The sequence below is a fragment of the Apis florea genome, unplaced genomic scaffold (assembly GCF_048593485.1).
Source record: "Apis florea isolate Af1SG1 unplaced genomic scaffold, ASM4859348v1 contig_3158_pilon, whole genome shotgun sequence".
Classification (NCBI taxonomy): Eukaryota; Metazoa; Arthropoda; class Insecta; order Hymenoptera; family Apidae; genus Apis; species Apis florea.
Window position 1 is genome coordinate 6,913,133 of NW_028256713.1, and position 6,017 is coordinate 6,919,149.

General features: G+C 31.6%; 1 long non-coding RNA gene across 2 annotated transcripts in view; it reads left to right on the top strand.

The window, feature by feature from the left end:
• LOC147657481 (uncharacterized) overlaps positions 1-3,115 on the top strand; it is a 69,764-nt gene extending 66,649 nt beyond the window's left edge. For both annotated transcript variants that reach the window (XR_015292493.1, XR_015292492.1), the window contains exons 2-3: positions 1,069-1,918; positions 1,993-3,115. This is a non-coding gene — a long non-coding RNA (uncharacterized LOC147657481). The remainder of the gene's footprint in view (positions 1-1,068; positions 1,919-1,992) is intronic.
• The last annotated feature ends 2,902 nt before the right edge of the window (positions 3,116-6,017 follow it).

Consider the following 6,017-nt stretch of genomic DNA (forward strand, 5'->3'; position numbering starts at 1 on the left):
TTAAATTACATTAAATAATAATTACCATTACACACAACAAATATTATGTTGCAGTATTTAGCCTATTAAATATTATATTATACTATAATGATATTGAATATCATTATTATATTAAATTATTTATACAACATTATTGAATAGTCTGCTGTAATACATATTCTTAAAACGGAATGGATGTCATGTGACAATAATAACTTTGACAAATCATAAACCACTTGCAAAACTATATAATTGATTACAGAAAATGATTGAATCACGTAATGTCGTGTTGACAAAAGTTTCACACAGCGACTGTGTTACCTTCTCGACACGAACAGAGAAACGAATTCGACAATGGTCGAAAAGGACGAGGAATTTGTTCGTTCAACGTAATTAACCAAGCACCAAGCTTTCTCGAAATTATGTCACTTAACCGCGCGGCAAGCAAGTTAATCACTGGAAGAACACCCGAAGAAGATGTAAATTGCCCCTCTCTCTGTGTTGTCTGTTGTTTCTTGCTCTCTTGCTTTGAATAATCCCTGGCCCGCTTCCGGTTTCCAACCGCGGATTTCGTGCTTCTCAGCCGCTTGCTCTCCTCCAAGTTGACGATGGAAAAAGAGGCTTCCAACAGATTCAGGGTATTCACGAATCGCACGTCTTCGACGTTGCTTGTATAAATTATTTAGAAATTTGTTGTTTGGTATAACTGTATTGTGCCGTTGGTATTTGATATTTTTAAGGATAATTTTAATTATTTTAATTATCGAGGAATCAATCGTGATGAGATTAGACAAAAATATATTAATATAATTAAAAATTATAGGATTTCTTTTTTTTATCTAATATTCGTCCTTTTCAATTCTTAAAGTTATTTTACACATGATTATAAGATTTTTGGTTAATCCAACGTAAAATTACCGATTTTTTTTTATCTTTTATTAAAAAAGTTTCGTGCAACAGCTTCTCAGTTTCGTACATTTATGACCATTATAATTTCCTCTTTTGCACAATGAGATTAAAATCGGTTTAATATGGCGGATTTAAACTGAAAATTTAACTTGCTCAACTTGTTTAATTTTCTAATTGCAGAAGAAGATATTAATATGGAAAATGTAATCGTCAAACGATATATCGAGCAAATCCATCCAAAAGAAGAATTAGCCCACGAATCCCTCGAATATCTCGGGCGAGGATGGAAAATCATATTACGAAGAGGAAAAAATCAGCGGCGGTGGCAGCGTTTCTTCACGGATGATCGAGCGTATCGATAGTCATCGAGCAATTCCTCCCTACCAAACTGAAAGAAGATTATTAATCACCGGAAATTACGCTCTGCTGATTTACCAGCGAAAAATGGAGGATGAAAGTTGCATCGAATCGGGAACAAACGGAGGTCGAGAAGAGGAGGAAGAAAAAAAAAGACGTGAGTTGAGGAGAAAAAGAGAAGAGGGAAAGAAAACGGCGGAAATGGAAGGAAGAAAGGCAGCGGGTGTATACACAGAAGGACTCGCGAAGAAGTCTATAGAAAGCTGGAATAGAGGAAAAACACGGGGTCCTCTCGCTTGCTCCAATTGACTCGCCAGTAATTCCATCCTTCTTCAACCCTTTTCAGTCGATAAAAGAATCCTCGAGAAGGGCCATGAGACTGGACGACAAAATCTGATTGGATTATTTGCTTACAGGGGCCCCTTCGGAAGCCTCTGTACAAGGTGTTTTTAAAACGTTTGCTCAAGCTTTTCGGCCCCTCTCCCCTTTTTTTTTTCACTCTCTTTTGAATTTTAAAGGTTTCATGACTACTCTTCTACCCTCTGGCAAATCATTTAATATTTTTGCGGATTTTGTGGAAAACTTGACTTTGTTCGAGGAGATAAAATGGAAGAGAGGAAGGTGGGTGAGAAGAGATTTTGTTCTTTGATCGCATTGAGTAACGTTTGAGAAGGTAAAAAGAAAGTTTTTATTTTGCCATTTTGATTCTTTGGTATATATTTGTAAAAAGTATTTCGAATTTTACAGAAATGTTGGATTTATTGTTGAAAATTGAAAGATGTAGTAATGTCGAAGATTTAATTTTGTTGAATTAAAAATTTGGAATATAAATCAAGGTGTGATAAAGTTAGTAACTTAACGTCACTTGGATCGAATGCAGGCTTTCAACTGAAATCTGGATTAATCCTTGCCAGATCTTACCTGAGATCTAACTTAGTTGAGTTCTAATCCACACCTGATCCAAACCTAACCTACTCTAATCCAGTTGAGGTCACACACCCAACTAAAACCTAATCCCACTCTGTGGAAACTCTAAATAATATCTAAGCTACTCTAATTCCCACTGAAATTTATCACTCTCTTTTTTATTATATTCTCCAAAGAACTCAATGAAATATTGAGTTCTAAATAATGGGGCTTAATAAAGGCTTTATTAAAATGTTAATATATGTGTTGACAAAAGATAAGAAAATTTTGTTCAACTTCTATGATAGAATATAAAAATCTAAAATCTCTTTCTTCTTTAAATATATATTGGAAATATATATTTTGAACATTTTATAAATAAATCAAAATTTATTTTGTAAAAATAGAATAATAGAAAATTCAAAGAGAGAATATCACATTTTATACAATTTTATAAATGATAAATTATAATAATAATTTGTACGTGATTTATACGATCCATCTCGATATTCTGTAAAAATAATGCCATGGAAATTTTAACGAAAATGTATATAGTGGAAATATGAAAGAAACTTTTAAAAGACGTAATATTTTGTATTCTGCAATAGAAAGTACTTCACCAACAACCAATTATGTTACAATTCAGACTCATCGTGAACAATATCTCTCTGGTTTCTTCAAGCTTAAAGAGAAGAAGAATATGACTGGTCATTGGATTGATAAATGGGGACCATTTAAAAGGATCTGCGTGCACTTTACATCCAAGATTCCTTGGACCCTCTTGCATGGAATATTTCGTTCTCAAATGGCCAGTTACTACTATACTCGACAACCCTTGGAATCACCTCATAAAACAACCATCTTCGAAAATATCGTCTCGTTCGTTGCATCTTTATATTCTTTTGAATAATACATGTTTGCTTTATTGCGTTCAAAATTTATTAAAATTGATTTATGAATATTAGATCATTCTGTAAGTAATTTTGCTTATCGTTTATTATCGAACTTTTAAAATAAAATTCATCTGAAGAATTAAACAAGTAAACTGTGCAACTTTGATATAAAAAAGAAAAAAAACAAGTAGTTGCAAATTGCAAAAAATTTTTTCTATAATATATCTATAGAAAAAATATGTAGTAAAATAATACAGTAAAAATAAAAGATGTTGATAAAATAAAACTTCTTCAAACAAAATCTTTGAAATTAATGTTATCATCAATTAAAAATTCAGATGGATAGTATTTTACTATTAAACTTTTAGAATGATCATACTTATTAAATAATCCAATAAAATTTTACAGAAATTTTCATAAAAACGTACGAATCATTAAAAAAAAAAAACTGTATCATAAAATTATATATAGATCAATGTACAACATTTGATGAAAAAGATACCGATGGAAAGATCGTTCGAAAATTCGCGACATTGCGAGAGGCGAGAATGGTTGCTGTTAACGAGCAGAAAATTGCCAGAAAACACGGTATATCGCGATTTGAAAACTCCCGTGGTGAACAGACGGTGAACCAATATCGTGAATTTCTCGAAACTGGAGCATCGTGCCTGTGAGTTCGATACGCGAGGCTGTTGAAAATTTTCCTGGAGAAACGAGGATTATACCGAAGCTCGTTTTAAACGAAAATCTCCTCCTCGAGTTTTCTCGAACGTCTCGCGTGATCTTTTTTTCTTAATATTTTTCTAAAATTTATAATAATCTCTTTAATCTTAAATCTCTTCGCGATAAAAATAGCTACAATATGTAATTGAAAATGTGAAGCAAGTTTCTGGTAAATATTTTCTAACATTTTTCTATAAAAATTTAAATTTAACGTGATTTGTTTTATTTTGAAAGAATTAACATTTGCTCCTTATAGGAATTAATTCTATAAATTCTTCGAAATGTTAATACTTTAAAGAGCAAAAGAGAATATTCGTTGGAAAAGTTCAAGAAAACAATATGTTTCTGAAGGAAATATTTTTTAACTCCAATTTGTCGAGTTTAAGGATTGAATTATTAAAACCTTTGAGACATCTAAAATTCAACACAATGCATTTTTTTTAATCATCTTCAATTTATATTTAAATAATCCTAAATATTAATTTATTATTTAATATTATTAATAATTTAATTTTATAACTTTTTAATTTCAGCAATTTTTCAACAAATTTTTTTTTTGTATATATTTATGATCTGTATTTTCAATAATTTTTCCATTTAAAAATATATACCAATTACCACGAATTCGAATTGCCGCGTCGAATTCAAATAAAGACTACGTATCGTAAGGGCGGGAAAATTCAAATTATCCTTAAGTACGAAGACGCGTGTATTGCGTCTAATTTTGTTCATCCGACTTTTATTTATTCCATATACATAATTCAATGGCTCGCCAACGGAGGAGAAGCCTGGTCCTGCGGAAAAATTTTCTCTCGAATAAAAAGAAAAGGAAACGCGAATATACCGAGGGACGATGGAGAGAGGATTTCTCCCTTTAACGCCTGGCAACAGTAGCGAGAAGTCGATGAGAAGAAGCGGACACGAGTGAGATGTAAAATTTAATTTCTACCTAAGAAGGTGGAGGGTTAAGACGGGAAAAAAAGGTAAAAGCGAAAAACGCTTGAGGGTGGCTTTTGTTTCGCGTTGAGAAAAAGTGTTCTAGTTGTAGGGAAGCTTTTTTTTTCTTTCTTTTTTTTTTTTTTGTTCGTTAGAAAAAGGTTCGATTGTTCAGAGGATAATTGAGGGATGGATTTTAAACGGTTTTGTGAAGAAAACGTTATGTTTGCGTCATATTTGGAGTAATGGATTGTTTGATGGGTTGGTTTGTTGTTAGTAAAATTTCTTTGGTATTAATTTGGTAGAGAGAATTAGAGGAAAAAAATTATTTTCGATTGTCGTTTTATAATAGTAAATAATTGAAATTAATAATGAATGTGAATTAACAATGAAACAATTTTAATATAATTTCTTAAATCATATTTTCTTAGTTTTGCACTTTATTTTTGTTTCGTAATTGAATTAAATAATTAATATTAATATTAAAAAATAATTATTTTTTTATCCATATTCGTAAACAGTTAATAATTACTATTAACATATATTCTCAAATATTTTCCAATGGAACAATTCTATCGATAAAAGATAAACTATCTCACAATAAAATAATCCGTACCATCTATTTTCTTATGAATTCAATTATCTCGTGCAAAGAATATAATTCTAACAATTCAATTAACATAATATTAAAATCAAATTACGAAGAACCATCGAAGAGACTTTGTCGATCCTTCCACTGTTTCCCCAATCCCGCCACCCCTCGCCAATTTATTTCCAGACAATTTGCGGTTGAAAACAGTTTGATCGTCGAATCCCTCTAATTGCCGCAACAGCGGGGCTGAGATTAATAAAACACAGCTCGTTCCTGTTTCGCTGATTTTCATTTCACGAACCGTGCTCTGCGATTTTTCCGCTCGATTTAAAATGGGGCGACCGGAAATCTTTCCTCCCCCATTCCATCGATTTGTTCGAGTAATAAGCGATTTATTGCCGGCCAATTATCATAATTGATTTAGAGGGGAATCGACGGAGGGTGGAGAGAAATTTTGGCATCGTTCTGGTTCCTCGTTAATGCATCGTTAATGTAAAAGCTAAATCACTCCCATGGGACATCGCGTGCTTGTTAAGGGAGTCGTTGGTTGGCGATGGGAAAATGGAGATTTTTTTTTTTTTTTTTGTTAATGGTGTAAGTGTTAAATTTGATGAAAAGAATCAATTTTTATTTTACTTTATATATTTTGTTTTTAATATTCTTTTTTATTGTTTTTTGATTCTTATAATAATTTAATTTTATAAATTATCTTATTCATAACA